At 33.4% G+C, this 13288-nt stretch overlaps 1 long non-coding RNA gene across 4 annotated transcripts in view; it reads right to left on the bottom strand.

Moving 5' to 3' along the window:
• The window catches only part of LOC141414810 (uncharacterized), a 75808-nt gene extending 63423 nt beyond the window's left edge, over positions 1-12385 (bottom strand). For all 4 annotated transcript variants that reach the window (XR_012439680.1, XR_012439681.1, XR_012439682.1 and 1 more), the window contains exons 1-2: positions 12324-12385; positions 7170-7270 (exon numbers count right to left, since the gene is read on the bottom strand). This is a non-coding gene — a long non-coding RNA (uncharacterized lncRNA). The remainder of the gene's footprint in view (positions 1-7169; positions 7271-12323) is intronic.
• Positions 12386-13288: the final 903 nt, after the last annotated feature.

The following is a 13288-nucleotide window of genomic DNA, read 5'->3' as shown; positions in this document are numbered from 1 at the left end:
GTTTACTTTGGTTTGAGGAAGAGCAAGAAAAGCAGACTGTCATTTATTTCTGAGAATTTTTGTTTCTTTGAGATAGAAAGTCAAATTCATATCATGAATCAAAAGATAATTTTGTAGTAAACAACATAATCTAGCCAACCACTCATTCTGCTTTATTAAATATTTTCCTGAAGGTATATAGAATGTTTGAGTCCCTACTAATTAGACCTCTATATCCTCTGGAAATAAACCAGTGAAAGTTAATAATCTTACCATGATCTATACACACACACACACACACACACACGCACATGCACAAACACAGGCCAGGGCTATCACAGCTGGCATTATATCTACTTCATACAAAGTCATCCTGAGAGCAAATCGTAATCTTCCATGTCTCTCCCATGTGTAGGCATGATGATCAGTACAAGTAAGTCATGTACCAGAGGAGGCGTTATCATGATGCCTGCTTAAAAGGAAATAGAGGTAGGCCCTTGAGAATCTTCTCTTTCAAGGTAAAGTTTGAAATAATGGAAGAATTTGATGTTTCAAACACTTTTGTTCCCATTTTGGTCCACGCATCCAGTGAAATTTTATTTCTACCTCCTTAGGTTGCTTATGTTGAAAAAGAGAGAGGCTGTAAATTTTGAAGTGAATGTTCAGAATGTATTGTGAAAAACAAATCTAACCTTGTAGTTAAGAAAAAGATTATTAAAGTGTATGGAAACTTATTGTGAATGTAGATTAATTTTCCTTCTTGAGGTTATGTTGGTATGTATCACCATCTGCAAATAGTGGAAAAAGAACTGATAGCGTGAATTATTATCTCAGTGGGAAATATAATGAAAAATAGAATTCTTGGTCAGGACTGTATGTAGATAAATAGAGGTGTCCCCACATGCACAGTTGTGTATCTGCTTCTTGGCCTATATGTCTCATGCACTCCCTTCCACCTCTTCTCTTGCTACCCTTACAGCTCATCCCCTCCTCTACACTTAAAAATTCAGAAATCCCTGTTCCTCTTTTATTTTCTAGAATGCATAAAATATTCCTACAAAGAGTCCTCAAACTTTTGCCTTTTTTTTACATTGTTCTACCCACTCCCATCACTTTTCTAGCTAGTTCTTACCTGTCAAATTTCAGTCTAGGCATTATTTCCTTACCTTCCTCAAAGGCTCTTTCTCTAAATATGCCTTCTACATCCACCTCCCTCCCCAGTATTACGTACTACCTAACCTCATTTCTCTTTTGTGTAGCATTTATCGCAAGTTACCATTACTATATCTAATCTTCTGTTTGTTTGTACATTACCCTTTTTGCTTATTGGATTCATTTCCACACAAAAGGCAACATTTATCCCTTCTTCAACATGGTTATTGGAATACCAAACATGCAAAGAATGCTCCATAAATAGTCATTCAATTTGCAAAGTGAAAATCAAAAGGATCCTGTGATAAACACTTGTGTATAGAAAGTATCCCATTCCATATAATTGGGGGAATTTGGGAGATAATATAAAACTCTGTATATGATATTTTTATAGTTAACCTACATGTTAATAGCAAACTTTACCCAATTCCATAATGTGCTTTTAATCTTACCTAATTAAATCATCTTTTTCACAGAATGCTGGGAAGAAGAAAACCACCAGACATTTTATAGACTATATGCACCATAAATATGTCAAACAACCTAGACTGGTCACATTGGGTAAAAAATAGTCTTCTCAGTAATGTTTCCTTAGCTGTGTATATTTCTGTATGGACATTTCACAAGCATATCTTTTCCATTCTTGTCTGGTCACTACCATTGGCTCTATAAAAGTACCAAGGATAAATGATAGATCATAAAAGTAAAAGATAAAAGAAGTGAAAATTATGAAATCAGTGAACTCATGCTATGCCCAGAAAAGATGAATACTTGATCTTTACAAAAGCCTGAGAAGAGGTGACAACTAGAGTATGTTTTTGAGTTCACACTGAGGACCAAAAGGAATTTTAAAAAGCAAGAAAGTAAAAGTTAATTTTAATTACATTCTAAGAGAGATGAAAGCTGTACCAAACGTCAAGGGAAAAAATGGGCCTTCCTGTCTACCATTGAGGGGGCAGCTGGTGCCTTTGTGGTATTCGGGTCTGCTCGTCCCAATCCCATGTGGACTCTGCAGTAAACACTGTTTAGCTGAGCAGTTCCATCACTTTCCCTACTCAAGCTTCCATTTAGAAAGGTAAGATTTTGCCCCCAGCTTTCTGGACTCTTGCCCTACATAAAGATAATTAGATTCCAAACAGAACAGAAGCTAATTTGTGGGTTTAATATAATGCTGCTTTTAGATAGTAATAAAGTCCTCTCCTAAAACATTAAGTGCACACCATCATTAAAATAAATCAAGCAGTTTCTAGCCTCACATCTGAAGGATTTTTTTTTTTTATTATTTAAACCCCTAGAGATGGCACAATACTACAGTTACCTAATAATTCCCTGTTTTAGATTCTGATGATACTACTTTACACTTGATTTGAAATCTAGGTGTTTTTTAAGAATTGGAATGTGTGGGCTGACTTGATTGGTCTGATCTAAAGTTTTCACATTTAATTTTAACAGTAAGATGAATACTAAATCATTGGATTTCCAGAGTTAAATTTGCTATAAGAACTGCAGACCACTGGTGGAGTGGGTTTAGTTCAGACCCTAGTACTCACAAAAAAAAAAAACAAAACCAAAGTTCAAGAACTATAGACCTCATTTATGTAAAATTAAGTCACATATTTCTCTATAATTTTAAAATTCTATTTCTACACTAGTTTTCATAGGCATATTATATCTTTTTCCACTTTTATTTTTAATATATTTATGTATTTATATTTAAAGTACATTTCTTTTAAACGACATAGAATTGAATCTTATTTGCTTTTGCATAAAATGAGACCATTTCTGACATAGTTGAAATATTCAGATTGTTTGCCTTTAATTTTACTGCTATGGTTTTATTTTACTCTGTCAGCATACTTTTGCTTTCTACTTGCCTACCTGTTCTTTCTCCACTTTGTCTTTGTTTCATATCTTCTTTGAAAGGACTTGAATATATTTTGTGACTATTTTATCTCCTTTGATAGTTGATTTGTTATAAATCTTTGTTATTTATGTAGTTGATTTAGTATCTATAATATGCATTTTTAACTTATCACAGTCCGCTTCTAAGTACTGTTATGCCACTTCATATATACTTTCATTTCACTCCACAGGCCCTCATGCTGTTATTAAAATATATTTTATTTCACACATGTTTAAAATCCTATATCACATAAAAAGAACAGTAACAGAAAAAAAGTTAAAATCCTACTTTACATTTTTTATGGTTGTTGAGACAATATACTGTCCCTGAGGCATTAATTTGGGGCCATAATAGAGCTTCCTCATTTGCTTCCATCTGTAAGTGACCACTGTTTTTTGTTACCTAAAGTGATTGTCTTACAAACCATTAGTTTATAATTTTTCTTAAGTTTTGATTATTTCAGATGAAAGATGAGACTGTTAACTTGAACTTTTTGTTACTCCACCTTAGCTAGTAGGTGATTTGATTGAGTCACTAGTCCTCAGGACCCATTATATTTCAGGGCCATTGATTTTCTGTGTAACTTCCTCTACCAGTCATGGCTTTATTCCTGATACTACATAGAAAAATATAATTTGCCTTCCATGAACTGATCCCCTTATTTTTAAAGATAATGTATATCATGTCCAGGCTTTGAGATTTTCTGTATGTGTCACTTGTATAATTGCTTAAATTGGCCTTAGTTTGACAATGTGTCAAGGTGATCATCTGCATTATAGCCTACTTTATAATGGGCTATGGTTATATTTTTGTTTAAAAAATTTATACTTTAGCATCTGATATTGTGGCAATATTTTGCATACACTTGTTGAAACAATATCCACAATAATTATCAGGTAATTATTCTTTTTTTAAGAATGTACTTTACCTAGTGATTCATGCAATGGATAATACAAATTGCACATAATTACAGAAAAAAATTAAGTATGTTATAGTTTAGCCATATAATAAAAAAGTATTCAGCTACTGAAACTATGGCTAAGATTTATTTTCATTGGTAAGTAAAGTATTATACTTTATCAGAAAAGTAAGTTGCAGATTAAAAGCAAAAAGTATACTACTTTGACTGAAGTTTTTGTTACCTTGGAGAAATAGAATAAAATACTTATAACAGGATTGGAATATTTTATCTTTATGTGTACTTATGTACATGGAAGTGCCTGGGATATACAGGATATGTACCAAGTTTTGCTTTATTTGTAGTCTACTATTTGCTATTCTTACCTCTTATCCGACCATACCGACCATATAGGCACATGAGATTATAACAAGTGTATATCAAAAAAACCAAACAAATGTTGAAGCCACTTCCATTTTTCTTAAAAATAAAAGCATTATGTGTAATAGAAATAGTACATGTAATAGAATGTTTTAGATGGACACATTCCAGCTTATAGTATATTCTGATTGATTTGATCCAGACCTGAATAATAATGGCAAAAATCAATTTCTAAGCCTATAAGAAATTTTGAATCTAAGTTTAACTATATTTCCCATGTTTTAAAAATCTCTTCAGTTCATTCAGATTTTATCTTCAGTATTATAAACCTCAGGGGGTTAGGTGGTACAAGTTAATTTTCAATAGCACAGCTGAATATTTTGGGGTTTATCCAAGCTGAGCCTTTAGAGACTCATAGAGTACTGGTGTGTGTTGACCCTGTGGCTTGATCATCTTTCTTCTCAGCAGTAATCAAAGCTAGACCCATGCAGCCTGAATACCAAGAGCATCTAGCCAGGGTTTAGCTTCTAACATTGCATTTTATATTCTTACTTTATGATTTTAAATATTATTTAATTTTTATTATAAAAGTCACAAATGAAAGACTTTAGAAAATAAATTTAGAAAACAAAAAATTATGAAGAAAATAAAGTTATCCATAAGCTTACCATTAGGGATAATTATTATAAATACTTTAATCTGTTTATCTCAGATAAGAAAACTTTATATGCTTTTTGCTTTTAATCTGCTTTGTTTACTTACTGTCTTGTGATATATTTAACTATGCAACTAAATAGCTTTCAAAAATATAGTTAAGTATAATTAGATAAAGTTTTTCTTGAAAGAAAATTAAGTTGTTAGTATTGTATTATTACAAATGACTTTCCAAAGAATAAATTTGTGTGTAACTCTTAAAATCATTAACATTGTTATATGTGACTATTTTTAAGATTATATTTCTAGAACTGGGATTTCTGGATCAAATTTCATAAATATGTTAAAAGTTATAAAAATTTGTATATCTAGGAAAGTGCCTTTTCTGTTTTACACTGGTTAATATATCTTCTTAAAGAAGGCTCAGAAAATATTTGGGGGTAATTTTATGTCTGCAGTAGGGGGTATTATCAATTTTCCACACACTGCATGTGCTGACTTTTTTTATTTGCTTGTAGATATTATTGCCACAGAATGAATGAAGCTATCATTGTAGCTTATAAATATAAACATGATAATCCAAAAAAGATTCAAAATCTCATTCATATCTCTCTATTTGACTGAATATGAGATTGTCTCATTTTTTATAGTACTGCTTACATTGAACATTCCTGGTGAACACAAATTGATGAAGTTCATCTGTACACTTTTTACATATTCCCATGATATTAAGTATCTTTTAAACTATTAAGTACAAGCTATATGTGCTACAACAGTGTCCATGGTTATCTGTGTATGTTCATCATTTAATTGAAGTATGCTTATTTCCATTTATAAAGTTTATCTCAATCAACTAGCAATCATGTTGTTCTTTTCAGGAATCAATTAATCTGTAATTTCTTTTCTTTCAGAGAAGGAAAGTCATGTTTTAAAGACCTGAGAGTTCTTATGGTTGGGAAGAAAAAGTACATACTCTAGGCTAATAAAGGAAGTTCAAAAGGAAATGCAGGTGTCATAGCTGTCTGTATCATCGATACTTAACAACACTGATGACCAAGCATCACTGTTTCTCCTCCTTCCTGGACTGAGTATTTAAAATCACATTTTTCCCCAAGATGTTAGATCCAATTATTGACAAAAATAAAGGAGGGAATTTTTATTTGAGCAATATTAACCCTTACCACTCTATGGAATGTTGCTTAACCAAGTTCCTATACTGGGAAAATAAAGAAATTGTGATACCTGGGTTGGGGATGTAGCTTAGTCATACTATGCTTGCCCACCACATGAGAAGCCCTGTGTTTGAGCCCCAGCAATGCCCTCCACCCCACAAAAAGAAAGGAAAAGACAATAAAAGACATTTAGATTCCTTGGACAACTGAAAAATAATTCTCACTATAAATATATTTGCAAGATTGGTATGAAAAGAAACATGATACAAATTGACCATCAGATTAAAATTACAATGGTAATTAATATTTTCTGTTATCAACCTTTATGATAATGTTTTCCTTAATGGGTACAAAATGAAAAATATTGTTTATGGGATATATATGTATATTGATATATGTTTTATATATATATATGCATCATTTGTATTTACATATATATGACAGTCCATACTACAAGTAGGACTGTCACATGTCTTTCTATCTAAGCACCCACACCATCTATGCATTTTATTTGCTGCTGTCCATGAAGGGAGGCTAAGGTCTTATTGCTTCATTGAGCACAATCCCCTTCCACTGCATGGTTTCCAAACTCCTCCAGGCTTTTCTCATGCTTACTTACTTCCAGACCATAGTCAGAGAGGTAACTAAACAGGAGTCCTTCACAGAAGCATCAAATTCTGTTATTTTTACTTTGATTCTCCTCCCTTTCCACTTTAGGTAAAATTTGCTAGTCTCTAAGTTCAAAACTAGCTCTGACATATTTTTCAAACCTTTTTTTCTTAGGCCTGATCTATAAATCTGAAACTCAGAAGTACAGAATCATATTTTATATATTATATTTTAATATGCTTTTATTCATATATTTTTATTTATATATTTTTTCATTCTGCCCCTTTACTCTGTCATCTCTTCATCTAGAGAACCACAGCTACTGACTGAATGACATTTGAGAATGGGACAAGAGAAATTTTTCATAAAAAATCAGGGTCAGAATAAAGAAATGAAATTATTACACTACATCTTCTTTTACCTTTAGTCAAAGAATGCTTTGGACCTTTAGTCCCTAGTAGGGTCCTTTGTTCCCAAAAAGCTCACTTTTACAGGTTGGGCAACATCTCAGCTTCTTTATCTCTGAAACGGAAAATAATCACAGAAGCTAAGTGATAAGATTGTGGTGCGCTTTAAATGAGATCACGCTTGCAGATACAACTTCAAGTTTGAAGCATATAATAAATAAAGCCTGAGCACATATTAGCTGCTATTGTTGGCTAATACATTGGACTTCACCAAGCTCTTTCCCACCTTAATCCCTATACCATTCTTCTTCACATAATTTGGTCTTTCCTACAACTCAAGCTCAATACTACTTGTTGACTGAATGAATGGATTGTCATGATTCTTTTTTTTTAGAATGAATAATAGTATTTGGCTTTACTAATTCAATATTCAGGATCCTTCACAATTACTTTTTAAATATTTAAAGCCCTTTCATACTTATGCAGCGTTATTATTTGCTCACAAATCTGCTTTTGGCAAAGGACAAAATTGTAATTGAGTCCATCTTGCCTGTGGTAAAACTCATTTAAATGTTTTTCCAAAAGACAATTAATGATGAATAGGAAAATATTACACGTAGAAGAATCTGTATCAAAGGCTTTAGGCAGAACTTTTCAAAGCCGAAAGCAGTTCTCAGACATTTCAGAATGAAAGCACTAACCCACTCATCGCAGCATACAGCCTTGACTTTTGCAGACCTTCAAATGATTCCACAACGAGCATTTGCGCTAGAAGTCTCCACATGATTTGACCTTCCAAAGGCCATGAATAAGAAAATCTCTATGAAAAGGGTATCTTCATTTAACTTTTAAAGAGAAATTTTTGGGGGGTTTTGCTTTTATTAATCTATTCACTTATTTTATATCTGCTTTATTCAAACAAATATTTTAATCCATATTCACAAGGTAAGCTCTGAAGGGAAATGTAGCATATGATCAAAATATCAGGCCTGAAATCTGGATATAGTAAAGATAAAATCATTACATACTTATTCTGCTATTAAACATCTGCTTAAATATTTGAAGAATCTCTTGCACATTTCTATCTGCTCAAAATGACTGTATAAATTAGTGTGACCATGCCTCCAACTAACGCAAAAGCTGCCTGAACAAATAGGAAATTTAGCTGTTCATACATTTGCCAATTTTAAAGTATAGTTCAAGGGAGGTTTTTCAACTTTCCTATTCTCTCATTTCTATAAAGGTAGTTTTAGCTTCTGGTTAGATGGACTCTTAATGTTGTAAGATGTTTTAGATTTTCTTTGTTCAACCTGCATTGTTTAAAAAGTGATTTTAGCCGATTCATTTAGATGTGGACAATGATTCTGGTTGCATTTGCAGTTATCTGCTTGCTTACTAATGCTGAGTTAAAGATAGCCATGGATAGTTGGAGACTGTGACCACTGAAAGATGGAGACTGTATTTTATCTTTATATTACAGGTGGAAGCTCTGTGATTGCTTTGACTAATACAACATCCCACAAGTGATTCTGAGCAAATTTCTGTACTTAGTCATGAAAATACAGTTTCTATGAGTAGGCTCAATTAGCAAAGGGCCCACAGAGACAGCATCTTATGATTGCAGACAGTCTTGACTAAGCTACTTGGTAATACCCAACACCTGCTTGCTCACCAGGTAAGGGAATCACCTGGGACATGGCTACTTCAGCCCTATTTGAGCTGCCCCTGCTGAGGCTGTGTGGAACAGTGATAGCCATCCCTTATAAACTTTACCAAAATTGAAGATTGGTGAGTAAAATAAATTATTGCTGTTGCTCTAATCCACTGGATTTTGGAATGGCTTGTATTAGAGCAACAGTTTGCCTGAATACCACAATATCAATTGTACAAATTTCAATAAACATTTTTCCTAGTTGTATATGCTTCTTTCTGATCTGCCATGTAGTAACTTCCAAGAGTGGTGTGGGAATAGCATCTTCTTTGTTAGCTTCAAAAATTTATTGACATGTTTTATAATATCAGCTTGTTTTATTTCTGATGAAACAATCCTCATCATGTTTGCTTCAAAGTGATATAGTATCTTGTCAAGTATGTTAGCTCTTTTGTTGAAATATGTACAATAAAACACATAGTAAATAATAATTTTTTAGATTATAATTTTTATCAATGAAAAATGCTAAGGTTTAATGGCAAATAATCAGTTGTCCCTGAGGATATACAGAGTCATGGAAAAAAAATTTGTGGGGTTCCTATCTACTTAAACAATTTGAGCTACTGAATCAACCTTGTTAGAACGATATTGTTGACCAGAGTTTACATGGATCTGTGAAAGACATTCTGTGCTAACAGTGAGGGCCTAAGTATTAGCCCCTTGGATAGGCCCATAGGCATGAATCCCAAAGCTTCCAGGAATATCTGTCCAACTTCACACAAAAAGCATGTTGAAGAATCCTCAGAGGCTTTGTTTATCCCAGACTAAATTTGGAGTATCTCATCCAGATGATACCACCAGCTTGGCCCTATCCCAGATAATCGAGAGGAAGGGAGAACAAGAAAGGTACTCAAAAATATGGAGGCCCCAGGGACAGAATCTGAAGAAGAAACTCCTTTTACCTGTATTCAAGGGCAAATCTGCATGAAATCACAGTGCACAGTTGGGTTTTTGGGGTTTTTTTTCACAGTGATACTGAGGATTAAACTCAAGCCTTATGATTGTTAGGCAAGTGCTCTACAACTAGAGCCACATCCCAGATCCCAGACCCACATTCTTTCTTTGAGTGATTATGTGAACGTATCGGACTCATTGTGTTGTTTCATTTTATATAATTTCTCTTCTATTAACACTCATTGAAGGATTAACAGGTCTTGGTAAATAGTGTCACTTTGTATGAATCCTGATTGATCTTATCCATCATCATTTAAAAAAAATTTTTTCTGGTTATTTTTTATTTTATTTTATTATTCATACGTGCATACAAGGCTTGGGTCATTTCTCCCCCCTGCCCCCACCCCCTCCCTTACCACCCACTCCACCCCCTCCTTCTCCCCCCCCTCAATACCCAGCAGAAACTATTTTGCCCTTATCTCTAATTTTGTTGTAGAGAGAGTATAAGCAATAATAGGAAGGAACAAGGGGTTTTGCTGGTTGAGATAAGGATAGCTATACAGGGAGTTGACTCACATTAATTTCCTGTGCGTGTGTGTTACCTTCTAGGTTAATTCTTTTTGATCTAACCTTTTCTCTAGTTCCTGGTCCCCTTTTCCTATTGGCCTCAGGTGCTTTTAAGGTATCTGCTTTAGTTTCTCTGAGTTAAGGGCAACAAACGCTAGCTAATTTTTTAAAAAAATTTTTAAGGGAAATTATCTTATTCACCTACAAAAATATCCTCATTTAAAATTAATTTCACCTAAAATAAAAATAATATTCATACCTATATATTTAGATAAGGAGCATTCACACAGAGTCTGAAACATTTTATAATTTTACCTTATTACAACACAATATAGCCTTGATATTTTGCAACCAAACTAATATTCCAGGTAAAAATATGCAATGTCAGATATGTTCTAACATCAACTAAGGCTAGAGTAATGTCACCACTCATACAGGTCAGGGTACAAATATACATTCACACCTACATTAAAAGAATCAATCTGTGCAAAGCTAATCTTTGATCATGTGCAAGCCATTGGTAATGTAAGCTGAGTTGTGAAACATATTTCAATGATTATGTTAACATTAATGACTAAGTCTTCTAGAAATTTTTATTATTCAAGTAAGTTAATTCTTGGCAAGCAGTATATATGTGAGAGCATGTTTATTAATATAAAAATGATTAAAATATATTTTTGAATGATAAATTAAGGAATGGGAGTATAGCTCAGTGGTAGAACGTGTGGTTAGCAAGGCCCTGAGTTCACTCCTTAGCACCAGAACAAAAAGAAGGGGCTACATTCAAAATAATAATTTACAGACTACTGTACTTTACTATGATTTTCATGATGTGAACTCTTTTGAAAAAGATAATATATCAGATTTTCACTGGATCTAAAAAGGCTTTTTTTCTCATTCTGATATGTGGAAAGCCACTAGCAACAAATCCTCTCTGGCCTGATCTTTCCACTTGTTAGTACAGAGGAAGTACTAATATTTCCACAAAATATCACTCAGAGAAAATTCCACACACCATAAAATAGTTCTAATATCAGAAGTTCTAATTTTCTTTCTAGGATTCATTATCAATATTGATGAAAATGTCTCAATTCTGGAAATATTTGTGCCTGAATAAAATGTTGACTTCAATAGCTTTCTGATTGTGATTTACAGCAGTTAATAGGAATTATTCTATTTAGATGTTTAAGAGGCTTTTCTCATTTCCTTCATCAGGTTCAATCATAAATGGCTTAATCATTCAGAAGACATTACTGAATTAGATTGCATTAACTGCATAATAACAGAAAAAAAGGGCAATATGGAAACAAGCTGAAATGCTATTAGGAAGGAACTAAGTTCATTCCCTTTAATTCCTTTGGTTGATTTGTTGAAATTGCTGATGTGACCTCAATCAGGATTTCTATTCTATTTTGTTTGTCAGTTTCTCTTCACATTAGAAATAAGCATTTGCATTTTTGAGAAATATAGTCTTTACCTATGTTAGGCAGGGTTTCCAGACTACTGTGTGAGTCTAGAAGCCTAGCTTAGGTTCCAATGTTTACATAAGAAGCCAAAAAACATGAGGCTATACATTAGGCATAGTTTTTATTTGTGTTGGCAATGGAACCCAGAGACTTGCTCATGCTAGGCAAATGTACTACTACTGAGTTACATTCCCGGCCCATAGAAATTCTCTTATCTTAATCTTAACACAAGCCATAAATAAGCAGATGATCTTCAATTAAAAAAAAAAAAGTAAAAGAGTTGATAAACATAATGAGACAAAATAACTGAAAATCTGCAAGGATGGGCAGGATTAGAAAAAAATATTTGAAAGTTTTAGCAAGAATTAATAGTGGGAAAGTGCTAAACTAATTTGTATATGCCCAGAATCTTAAAGTAGATAAAGAACCCCATGCTCACCTAAACGAATGTCTATGCCTTATAAATATGGCTAAAGTCTGGAAATGACTTATTCAAAGTCACTGAGCTTATTTTTAGCAGTCAAACTTACCTCAGGCCTATGGCTTGTGAAGGAACCTATGTTCTTTGCACCTTTCTTTGTTTCTCTTTGCCTCTTCTAAACTGAATGCCTTACAATTGAATTATAATTAATCTTATCTCAAGTTATTTAATCATCTATTAATCAATGTTCCTACTGCCAACATTTTTTCCTGCTTATTCTGCAACATTGTGTCCCATGACCTTTTCTGTACTCCGTCCTTCATCGAGGATAATTTCCCCTGTTTCCATCGTCTTTCTCACCCTCTTTCTGCAGAGAAAACCTGTGCAGATCCTCTTCCTTCCTTTTGTTCATTAATCATTTAGACTATTTTTTTACATTTTTATTAGCATATATATTATTAGCATATATTAGGTTGGGGGAGGTTCATTGTGGCATTTATGTGTGTTTACAATGTTCCTTGATTAGATTCCTCCCAAATCATTTAGACTACGTGTTTTGGCTTGTTTGTCTGCTTTTAGTATCTCAAAAACAAAAGACCAGGATGCTTCTTATTCTGAGTTTATAGAAATTTGGAGTGTATTTGCATCTTTTTACTTGAGAGATTTGGTAACTGATGTCATAGGCCTGTCTTTTCTCTTTTGCCATTTTAAATACTGTCAATGAGAAGTCACTCTATGAAAACTGAGAGCAGAATATAATCCAGTAAGCAAGGAAGTAATTGTAGATTATGATGAGACCCCATGAATGTAACTCACAAACTGATGAGCCAGAACAAACTGGAAGCCACTTTACATACAGAGTCAAAGAAGGCATAACTAAGGATGTAAAACTTAAGATGAAAATTTTAAGGGCCTAGTGAAGGAAAGGACTGAAGGAAGAGCGTCCAAACAAAGAAAGTAAGAAGTGCTAAGGACAAAAAGATCTTGGTAAATTTGAAACATAGAAAGAAGCTCCCTGAGGCTCTAGCACAGTGCATGGGACAGTGTTGGAAGATGTGCTTGGTAAGGATAGTT

This window comes from Castor canadensis, chromosome 12, assembly GCF_047511655.1.
Source record: "Castor canadensis chromosome 12, mCasCan1.hap1v2, whole genome shotgun sequence".
Classification (NCBI taxonomy): domain Eukaryota; kingdom Metazoa; phylum Chordata; class Mammalia; order Rodentia; family Castoridae; genus Castor; species Castor canadensis.
The sequence above is the reverse complement of the archived record's forward strand: the minus strand, read 5'-3'. Positions and strand labels throughout refer to the sequence as shown.